The following is a 10,442-nucleotide window of genomic DNA, read 5'->3' as shown; positions in this document are numbered from 1 at the left end:
GAAGGTCAGAAATATCAAAGACAAATTATACCATGGCCCCTAATAAACTGTTCATACACAGGGTGGGGATATCAGGGATTTTATGGCCCTCTTCCTGGCTGGTGCCACACTCCTGAAGTGTGGCCCCTTTCATTATTTATGACCCCTGAGATAATAATGAGGTTGATCACCAGGGGTCATATTGATAACAGAGGGATTATATATCTTATTTCAATATCAAAGAAACAAAGAATTACCTATAAAAATACAAACAGTCAACAATGCTTGTCCAAACATTCCAAATATAAATATCTTGTTTAAAGCAAATAATTGCAAATACATTTATATACATCAAAAACATATTAAAATAATGTAAAGTATTTTTTACTATTAAAAAAAAGTGTTTTGAAAGAAAGATATTTTTGATATAATAAAATATTAGATAAAAATGCATTTAATGCTGATTTTCCTCAATTTGAAGATTTAAACTTTATAAATTATAAAATTTGTGACTGTTTTTTGGGGGGATCAAAGTATTACAATTTTATTTAATTTTATATTTTCTGTGCTCTTTGGTCCATACTTAAAGTTGGTTCAAATGTGTAATTAAAAATATTCAGCATTCATGCTTAAATTTACATTTTAAAATACCATTAAACACAAATTAAAAAGCATGTATCCATTTTGTATCATTCTAAATTGTGATAAATTCTGTAACAGTGTGTACAGCCTTGTTTAGATATACATGGTCTCGTTCCCTTATAAATTTTTATATCTTTATTAAAATTAATTGTCAAAATGCAGGGCTTATCAGTGTCTCCTTTAGACCCCGTGATTATGCAATTCACAGTTTACAAAAAATAATCGCAATATGCCATAAAAAAGAGAAATATGTGCACTTGATATTAATGAGAATTTTTTAAGATCAAATCTGAAAATATTGAGAGCCGGTTGTCTGTCTATTACGTTAAAGATCTATAAATACACTAAGATTGGAATCATCCATTAACCCGTTCAGTGCGGGAACCGAATTTTGAAGGCCTTTGCAAACAGTTTGGATCCAGATGAGACGCCACAGAACGTGGCGTCTCATCAGGATCCAAACTGTTTGCTATTCTGATAGTATTCTTTGAAAAAAATCCAAGAAAATGCTAATTTTAGAAATTCTGCAGACGACATTTTAGCAGACGACAAATTTCCCAGCATGCAAAGGGTTAAGACCTATAGAAAGTATCGGAAATTCTCCCCATGAATACGAGACCTGCATCCTCTAACATTCGCTATGGCAGCTTGTTTCCAATAAACAAAATTTCACGACTTCAAAGTTCACAAATTTGAAATGAAAACATGTGAAACATTAAAATGTTCCGATATTTATAGTAGTGTTGATATAAAAATAAAAATAAAACAACATATTTGAAAAAATACGTGTCTCTGAACCAATATTAAAAGTATTTAAGCACCAATATTAATAGTATTTAAGGCCGAGTTAGCTTTTTAACAAGAAGACCTTTCAATATGCCATTCCCTTAAACTTAATTATTCTTTTTGGAAATAATGAATAAAGTATAAGTACATAGTGATATCAAAATCTATTGTCTACACATTTGTGCTTGTAACTTTAATATTTTCGCAGGTATGAAATAACAATACTTAGAGATTTTAGGCAAAGTTAGACTATTTAAAGTATATATCTGCCTTTGTATTGTTTCTTTATAAATACTTCTGATATATCATTTTAAAGATAATATAAAAATGTACACCACTACGAATTTGATTTTAACATAAATAGTCTCGAAAATCTTCATAGGCAAATCTTTGTAACATATCAGGTCGATGTTTATTTTCTAATTTGAAAGTACATATCCGCCTTTGCCTTAAACGGTGTTGTTTCTTTATAAATATGTCTAATTTATGTATCATTTTAAAGTAACAAGAGCCGTGTTAACATGGCCATCCCCGCCGAAATGTGTTTCCTTGTATGAGAACATTTGTTTTTGAGAGTAGAATAATATTTGTAAAACATGGCACCTGTGTCATCTGTGACAAAACGGATAGAAATTTACTATGAAATTAAATAAATGGAGATAAGAAAAAAACTACGGCTGATAGTCATGGTTCATGTTCACTGCACTTTGCCTAGTTGCCATCTGTTTATATGTCTAGTTTAAAGTAAATCCCGTCAATAGATTTAGAGTTATGCTCCAGACAAAACTTTACTTTGAAATTAAATAAAGGGAGATAATTCAATAACTAAAGTAGATAGAGTTATGGTTCTTAGACATTGCACTTCTCCAACTTGCCATTTGTTTATATTTTAAGTTTGAAGTAAATCCCTTCAGTAGATTTAGTGTTATGTTCTGGACAAAAATTTACTATGAAATTATATAAAGGGGACTAATTCAAAAACTAAGGTAGATAGAGTTATGGTTCTTGGTCACTGCACTTCTCCTAGTTGCCATCTGTTTATATTTTAAGTTTAAAGTAAATCCATTGAATAGCTTTGGAGTTATGCTCCGGACAAAAAATTACTTTGAAATTAAATAAAGGAAGATAATTCAAAAACTAAGATAGATAGCGTTAATATGGTTCTTAAGTCACTGAACTTCTCCTACTTGCCATCTGTTAATATTTTAAGTTTCAAGTAAATCCCTTCAGTAGATTAAGAGTAATACTCCAGACAAAAATTTACTTTGAAATTATATAAAGGGAGATAATTCAAAAACTAAGGTAGATAGAGTAATGGTTCTTGGTCACTGCACTTCTCCTAGTTGCCATCTGTTTATATTCTAAGTTTAAAGTAAATCCATTGAATAGATTTGGAGTTATGCTCCCGACAAAAATTTAGTTTAAAATTAAATAAAGGAAAATAATTAAAAAACTAAGATAGATAGAGTTATAGTAATTAGTCGCTGCACTTCTCCTACTTGCCATCTGTTTATATTGCAAGTTTCAAGAAAATCCCTTCAGTAGATTTAGAGTTATGCTCCGGACAAAATTAACTTTGAAATTATACAAGAGCTGTCAGAGGACAGCGCGCTCGACTATTTGAGTGCTTGACAGTATAACGTAAGCCATTATGGGGAAATTGTTCATATTCAATAATATATTAGACGATCTTTCAAAAACAAAAACAAAAATTTTTTTTTGGGGGGGGGGGGGGGGGGGGGGGGGGGGTTGAGATGGGGCGTGGTCATTTTTCAAAAATAAAAGGAACAACAAAATTTTTTTGGGTGGTAGGGGGAGGGGTAGGGGGGGAGTAAATGTGGGGTGTGGTAATTTATAAGATGATGTCTAAAAAAAAAACAATTTTTTTTTGGGGAGGGGGGGGGGGGAGGTTGGTGGTATTCAGGTTAGTGTTGTTTTGTCAAAGTAATAATAAAATGTAGGGATGTCAACGAATATCCGAATATTCGAATATTCGGTCCCCCACCAAATATTCGAACAGTTTTTTTCCGAATCAAATATTCGGAAGAAAAAAAAAAAAAATGAAGTAATTTCAAAGACTTTGTATTCGTGAAATTTGCTTTAAACATTGTTCGTGAAATTTGCTTTAAACATTGTTAAAAAAAGTTGTTTCTCATCTCATAGTGTTTATTCTGGTAGTCGCGATAATGCGTCGCTATGGTGATGACAGTACACATGTCATAAATCCCACTAATTGCCTACCTTTAGGAAACTTTAATTGACCAAAGACAGTCACTTTGTGTCAAAATTTTGATAGGTGCAAATCGCATCGGTAATTAAAACACCGACCTGCATTTGATCTAATGACTCGAATTACATTTAAAATGATCAAAGATTAAATGAGTAATGGAAAAGCCGACTTGGTGTAAAAAACAAATACGAACTTATGCAAAAGATTTATGATTGATGTAAATCCCGTTCTCCAATCAAAAATGTTTTTTTGCTCTAATTAAATTGAGTAAATGCGTATCGTATGGTAACAATCACGTTGTCCAATCAAAAAAAATAATTTACTCAACTTCTAATGAGTATTTGCGTATCGAAAGGTCAAAACTTTAATTAATTACTCAATATTCAATCAGGTACTTTACTTAAAGAAATGTTTTTGGTATTTCGCCCAATACGTTCAATATTAAACGTGTAAAAACAGTTTGTATCATTCAGATTTTAACAATTACATATAGCTATAAACAGTCTCAATATCAAAACAAGAGCACCGCCTTGCGGGTGCAGACCGCTCATCTGGTGTACGGAAGAAACCCCCTCCGGAAGAAACCCCCTTCGCTAAAAACGGCAGGGTGGAAGAAACCCCCTTTCATAGTTTGCATACGCGGAAGAAACCCCCTCGCTAGTTTTGCATAGGCGGAAGAAACCCCCCTCTCTAGTTTTGCATAGGCGGAAGAAAACCCCTTCCATAGCGGAACAAACCCCCTTCCCGACGATTTAGTTACATTCAAACGCACGGTAATTGTTTACAGAAATTCACTTTCATTTTCAGAAAGTTCACGGGAAGCATGATTGCATGATTCAATTTTTTTTAAAAGACGAATGCTTCGGTTATTGAAGGAAAATATGTACAAATATCTTCGTCACTATCGGCTCTGGGCGCTAATTTTGTGTTTTTATTATTTTTATCAATCTAGTACAAGTTAACGCATATAAAATGGTATAATCTCACTGAAACGAGTGCAAGACAAATTCACACGAGCATCTTATCATTAACAACTTGTGAACAAACGGCCGGTACACCTCTTTACTCAGCACATAACAGTTTGGAAAAAGATTTTCGCACCTTCATTTAATTATATAAAGCAGGGGACAAAAATATTCCTAAACTGCACTCGTCCTGCAGGACGAGTGCATTAAAATTTTCACTCGTCCTGCAAACACACGCACTCGCCCTTCAAATATGTGTGAAATAAAGATTGCAAAGGGCTGATATGACTTCTAAAGTTTCCTAAAGTATATCACTGCTAAGCAGTGAAATAAGTTACTTTATTAATGAGGAACACAATATAAATAATTTTTTCTAATGCTCGCGTGCTTTCCGTTTCGGATGTTTGAATATCGCCCTCGCCCCTTTTAAAGAACGCTCGTATGTCAGACATTTTTCAAACGAAATTCAGACTGGTTTTAAACCGTACTTCGCGCTTAAATAATAACAGTGACTGCAATCGCATGGTTCCCTGTCAACATGTACGCGCAAAGCTTACATCAAAAAGCCAATATTTACTCGGGACACAAGTCTCGCATAACAACGCGCACCTACTCTATGAAATTTACAATAACAATTTCCATTTCATTTGCATTCTACTTTCGGAATCGATATGCTTTTAGAAATTGATTTTATTTAATGAAAAATAGTCATACTGGTCAGAAAATTCATTTTTGAACATCAGCTTATTTTCACTTGTCCTGTAGGACGAGAGCTTTAGGGAATATCACTCGTCCTATCAAGATTTCACTCGTCAATACGAGCGGACGAGTGGAATTTTTGTCCCCTGTAAAGGGTCCTTTAATGTACCGGCTATTGTAGATAATGATGAGAAGTTGTGTCATGATCGGCGCCTTTGTGGCTCGTGTGAAGTTATGTACAGTTTTGTTTAATTACATTAGCATTCGGCTATATATGTGTGATTTTAGCGAATGATTTGATCTTTGTAAATAAATGTTAATATATGCCTGTTTATCGTTAATAATGCGTGTCTTTTGTCAACAACAAATTGTTTATTACTTTTTAATATATGCTTGTTTGAGATCTTTGTAAATAAATGTAAATATATGCCTGTTTTATCATTAAATGCGTGTCCTTTTTTGCAACAACAATTTGTTTAATGTTTTCTAGTATATGCTTGCTTAATCTTTGTACATAAATGTTAATATATTTCATTCTATTTTTTGTCTATTTTATCCTTCAATAATAATTCTTTCCCTCATTCATACATTATTCGTTTTATTACCATCTTGATTAATTCTTCACAGTAGCAAAAGTAGCAAGCATGCAGTAATAGAGTCGGGTTGAAACGGATGTACTGGGGAATTGTTCGAGTCGGGATTTTACTACCTCTGCGGGAAAGACTTAACACTTAGGAAGGGGGTTTATTCCGCCTCTCTGAAAACACGAAGGGGGTTTATTCCGCCTGTCTGAAAACTCAAAGGGGGTTTGTTCCGCCTATGCAAAACTAGCAAGGGGGTTTCTTCCGCGTATGCAAAATGTGAAAGGGGGTTTCTTCCGCTATGCTGTTTTTAGGGAAGGGGGTTTCTTCCGAAGGGGGTTTATTCCGGTAATCTGCTCATCTATTTTCTTTTTAAAGGTGAAGAGACTCTCATTTTCAATCACAAAGGAGGGAGGGGTGGAGTGAAGAGGGGTGTATAGTGTGGGGGTGTGGACATTCATTAAATTATCTTCCAAAAATGCGAAAAAAATGAGGGTGGGGGGGGGGGGGGACGGTGGGGATTCTTTGGTGCGATGGTTGGACGGTATTTCAAACATAAAATAATAAAAATAAAAAATTGTGTTTTTTAACCGTTTCAAAAAATAATAAAAAAATTTGGGGGGGGGGGGGGTGAGGTGGGGTATATTATAGTGTGAGGGTGTGGTGGTAATTTGTGAGATGATCTTAAAAAAATAAATAGGGGGGGGGGGGGGGGTGAGTGGGGGGGGGGTATAGTGTGAGGGTGTGGTGGTAATTTGTGAGATGATCTTAAAAAAAAAAAAAAATCGGGTGGGGGGAGGGGGGGGGGTGGGGGGGATTCTTGGGTGCGATGGTTGGAGGGTATTTCAAACATAAAATAATAAAAATAAATAGTTGTGTTTTTTAACCGTTTAAAAAAAAATTGGGGGGGGGGGGGTGGGTAGGGGGTGGGGGGGTATAGTATGAGGGTGTGGTGGTCATTTGTGAGATGATCTAAAAAAAAAAAAAAAAAAAAAAGGGGGGGGGGGATTTTGGGGGGGGGGGGGGGGAGCACGGGGGATGGTTTGGGCGGAGTCTATTGTGGTATGTCAGGTAAGAGTAGTTTTGTCAAAGTATCAATCAAATCTAATCATAAATAAAGAAGTAATGGCAATTTTAGCAAAATTTAATAATTTGACCTTGAGAGTCAAGGTCATTCAAAGGTCAAGGTAAAATTCAACTTGCCAGGTACAGTAACCTCATGATAGCATAAAAGTATTTGAAGTTTGAAAGCAATAGCCTTGATACTTAAGAAGTAAAGTGGATCGAAACACAAAATTTAACCATATATTCAAAGTTACTAAGTCAAAAAAGGGCCATAATTCCATAAAAATGACATCCAGAGTTATGCAACTTCTTTTACTGTACCCTTATGACAGTTTGCGAATGTTCCAAGTATGAAAGCAATATCTATGATAATTTAGGGGTAAAGTGGACCAAAACACAAAACTTAACCAAATTTTCTAAGTATAAAGGGCCCATAATTCAGTCCAAATGCCAGTCAGAGTTACATAACTTTGCCTGCACAGCCCCCTTATGATAGTTAATAAGTGTTGCAAGTATGAAAGCAATAGCTTTGATACTGTAGGAATAAAGTGGACCTAAACGCAAAACTTAACCAAATTTTCAATTTTCTAAGTATAAAAAGGGCACATAATTCTGTCAAAATGCCAGTCAGAGTTACATTACTTTGCCTGAACAGTCCCCTTATGATAGTTAGTAAGTGTTGCAAGTATGAAAGCAATAGCTTTGATACTTAAGGAATAAAATGGACCTAAACACAAAACTTAACCAAAGTTTTCAATTTTCTAAGTATAAAAAGGGCACATAATTCAGTCAAAATGCACGCCAGAGTTATCTAACTTTGCCTGCCCAGTCCCCTCATGATAGTAAGTAAGTGTACCAAGTTTGAATGCAATAGTATTGATACTTTCTGAGAAAAGTGGACCTAAACGCAAAACTTAACCGGACGCCGACGCCAAGGTGATGACAATAGCTCATAATTTTTTTTCAAAAAATAGATGAGCTAATAAACAAAAGTCACCCAAGATTATCAAATTTATATGAACGTTTTTAAATTTTTGACGTTATTAACACTGAACGCTTGACGTGGCTGTTACCATTCAATTCAAGAATGAACCCACCTACCTTCCAATTCGCCGATTTCCCTACACATCTTTCTTTCAATTAAAGAAAAATTCCAATTCATTTGATCGATCAAGCTTTTAAACAAATATTCACGAATATATGATCAACATGTAATAAAAATAAACAAAATCAACAGCGACTGCAACGCTGTGTCAATATTTAGTCACTTCAGGTGAACTTTTGTTAAAAACGAAAGTAGAATTGATAGAGTAATGGTACGGTAAACAAAGTTGATTTTGTTGATTTTTTTCCTACAGATGTTCACCAAATATCCGAATATTCGTTCGGAAGGATGACCAAATATTCGAATACCAAAATGGTATTCGTTGCCATCCCTAATAAAATGTGATCATAAATAAGAAGTTATGGCAATTTAAGCAAAATGTTCAATTATCTAAATATAAAAGGGGCCATAATTATGTCAAAATGCTTGATACAGTGGTCTGCTCTTGTTTATAGGTTGGGGTCATTTTGGTAAACAAGTATGCAAAATATAAAAGCAATATATCAAAGGATATAGGAAATATTTGGGGTAGTACACAAACTTTAACATAGATTTATCAATAATATGCATATTATAAGTATAAAAGGGGCAATAATTCTGTCCAAATGCTTCATACGGTTGTCTACTCTTGTTTATAGGTTGGGGTCATGATGGTAAACTAGTTTGCAAAATATGAAAGCAATATGTCAAGGGACATTGAAAATATTTGGGGTACGCAAACTTACATTTGCTGCATATTCTAAGTGGAAAAGGAGCCATAATTATGACAAAATGCTTGATAGAGTTGTCTGCTCTTGTTTTTAGAGTGGGGTCATGTTGGTAAACAAGTATGCAAAGTTTGAAAGCAATATGTCAAGGGACAATGAAAATAATTGGGGTAGTACGAAAACTTTAACATTTGCACACTAACGCTAAAGGAAACGCCGACGCCGGGGTGAGTAGGATAGCTCCACTATATATATATTTCATATATAATAGTCCAGTGTTTATGGCAATTTCGGGGCCGATATTCAGCCCCATTCCCTTAAAAAAAAAGAGAATTTTGTAGAAAATAGAAAAAATCCCCTCCAGAAATTGTTTTATTTTTTTTATTACAAAGAACTCTTGAATGATAAAAATATATCTCAAATTAATTTCATAAACAACTAACAAAGTATATAAATCAAAGCGCTGAAGGCACTGAAGATGTTCGCTATTGCATAATTTAACACGCAATTCATTTTTCAAAATCAATCGCAAGTTTGAAATGAACACTAGCCATTCAACTTTATAAAGTGTGTGTCATAGCGCACGGGTCGAGTTTTGTGTGCACTTTTTATCATCCTTATTATTTCATAGAAATAACCAAGACAAAATAAAAACAGCATGCTTTTTGGAAGTTCTGAAAGCATAGAAAGAATGATGAAAGTGGTAATGAGAACTTAATATAAAGAAAATTTGCAGTCACCATCATATTAAAGGAATATTTTTTCTAATATCAAATGACTATCTCACCAAGAATATAAATTCATAATGAAAGTTCCGTGTACAAAACTTTTGATTTTTGAAACACCATATACAAATTTAAAATATACAATAATCTTCGTATCTTGTATATGGAGGAATAAAAGTATATAAACATTGCTGTTTATGCTTTACTTGTAACCCGAGCAGTTCACACGGTGTCAACAACGCTAACATAAACATAGGTATAGAGCACTAATGCGCTTTTAGGCGAAGCTGTTTCAGTTTTCATCTTAGTGACTTATACATAAGGCCAACAGACACGCATGAATATTTTCGAATACTTAATAAGCTGATTCGAGATACAACCTCTGAATTTTTGCTACATCACTGCGTACAGTACAGCTAAAGCGGCACAAACATAATCCGCGGCTACGCCACGGCCAGATTATTAGTACGCGGCGGCCGAATCGTGTGTTCACGCGGCGTATCGCCGTGGCACTCGGCATCGATCCGCGCAACGACGCAGAGTCTGTGTTAACCTCGCGTACTTTCGCGGAGTAAATCCGCCGCATACGTACGCGGCGGATTGAGTGAAAAGATATCCACCTACATGTACATACATGCATGTGTAGCGTATAATTAATTACGCGCAACTGTTAATGTTTCGTTCGATTATCATTATTTAATATGTAATCCGAAACACACTTCCGAATTTTAATGCTAACGCGACCTTTGACAAATTCTAGCGTCAAATAAACAGTGCTAAAATATCCTTTGTTTCATAAAAAGCGCGCGAAAATTATGCAGACATGTAGAACGTCGTTTGGAAAGTTTGGGTGTATTTTGTGTTGTATAAATACATGAACATCACGTCAGGCGTAAATCGCGTGTTCAGTTGAAAAAAACGCCCCGATTAGACGTTATTTCATCATCTCTATAAATAG

This window comes from Dreissena polymorpha, chromosome 8, assembly GCF_020536995.1.
Source record: "Dreissena polymorpha isolate Duluth1 chromosome 8, UMN_Dpol_1.0, whole genome shotgun sequence".
NCBI classification, from domain to species: domain Eukaryota; kingdom Metazoa; phylum Mollusca; class Bivalvia; order Myida; family Dreissenidae; genus Dreissena; species Dreissena polymorpha.
Note: the sequence above shows the minus strand (reverse complement) of the source record.